Genomic DNA, 1,867 nt, shown 5'->3' on the forward strand with positions numbered 1-1,867 from the left:
CTCCCTAGATTCCCCTTATTTGATCTGGCCTGCTCTTGAGGTCCACATTCATACTCCCCACCCCTGATCCTATCAAAATCATATTCTCCAGGCCACCGACCACTCCCATCAAGAACCTCCCTCTGACCTCCCCTATCAAGACCATCCCGGAGCCCCAGACTACTTGGCAACACTTGGATTTTTTGACCTCAGTCTTTCTGTATATAAGATCCTTCTTGTCCCCATGAAGGTGCTCAGACTCAATCTACCTCAGATTGCATCTGGCCTGCTTATTGATACAAGTGTTATAAATGCTTAGGCTCCTTAAGAGTCAACCCAGTATGGCAAATTTTTAAAAAACTTTGTTTTTCTTTGGTTTAAAGAAGACTTGAGTTGAATTCATTTGGCAGGATCCAGCGTATTGGTATTTTGGGGTCCCCAGTACCCCAAACCTCAACAGAGAGACCCTTTTCCTCAGGATCACTGATAAATCAAAGTAGGTGGAAACTGCCTGGGATGTCATCATCTTCACCAACCTCATCAAAACCCTCTATTTCTCTGCCACTTAGTACTTAGGAAGCACTTTCCTCAAAACTCTGTGAAGTTGATTTTTGTTTGGAAAATCTTTCATTGTGAAAACTTCCTCTACTAATACCAATTAGGAGCTTATTTTACTGATAAGTAAACAGAGGCAAAAAGAATTAAGTGACTTACCCAGGGTCTCCCAGCTAGTAAATGTCTGAGACTGGATTTCAGTTCAGGAAGATGAGTCTTCCTGACTCTAAGACCTAAGTGCTATCCACTGTACCACCTAACTTCCCTTACCTCCATTCACTGCACAGCTATTGTAGTCTTGAATCTACCTCTTGTGAATTAGATAGGACAAGACTTATTGTCTCCTTTTTACAGAAGAGAAAATAGAAGCCCTTGAGAAGTGAAATGATTTGTCCACCAAATGCCAAGTGTGGTGGTACTGAGACTCAATCCTAGATTCTTTGCCTCAGAGATTAGTGTCATTTCCTTTCCATCAAAATCCCTCCAGAAAAGGTGCAAGTCATGTGGTAACGAATTATCATTAGATTACAAACATCTTAAGGGCAGAGATCCTCCTTATTTTGCTATTAATGTTGCCAGCACTTTGTCAGATACATAGTAGGTGCTCCCAGATTAGATTCCTGCTTGTCAAGAGATGAGCCCACCTCTCTATACTTTTCCCCTTAACCAAAGCGCTCACAAGTGACTCTGAACTTAACTCTGTCCCCTGAATGAGACTTTCTTCCTTTGCCCTCTATTAAGGAAGTAATTAAAGAGAGACCTGGGTAGGCCACAGTCTAGAGTTTTCTTCTAAGAATGTGCCCTTTCTAATCACTCTATTTATACTTTCTTATCCAAAGACTTAGTTACTTTAAAAAAAAAAATCAAACTACAAATAAACTGAAAAGTCATTGTGTGATTTTATTAGTGTGGGGAAATCCCCATGTGGAAATTCCCACTGATTCAGTAACTTCTGGTCTTAGAGGGTAACCCAGGGGCACTGACAAGTTAAGTGACTTGGCCTGGGCCACAGGGTTAGTGTGTGTTCAGAAGCCAGACTTGAAACTTGGGTCTTCCTGACCCTAAGTCCAGAACTTTCTTCACAGACATTGAGACCCAGGGAACACTTTTTAAAAGGAGAGTCTACAAGGGACTCCTGGCTACTCACTGGAAGCTTCACTTTGATCCCACGAGTATTGTCCTTTTTTATTTTCTGTCAATCTTTGCCTGGTTTCCTCTTTAGTGTCTTTAGTAAGTTCATCTTAGGTCTTTATAATGGATGCCCCCTAGATCTTCCTAAACTTTATAAACTGTGTCAAGTCACACCAAGGAGCATCTATATGCTGATGGAGTG

This window comes from Notamacropus eugenii, chromosome 1 (genome assembly GCF_028372415.1).
Source record: "Notamacropus eugenii isolate mMacEug1 chromosome 1, mMacEug1.pri_v2, whole genome shotgun sequence".
Taxonomy (NCBI): Eukaryota; Metazoa; Chordata; class Mammalia; order Diprotodontia; family Macropodidae; genus Notamacropus; species Notamacropus eugenii.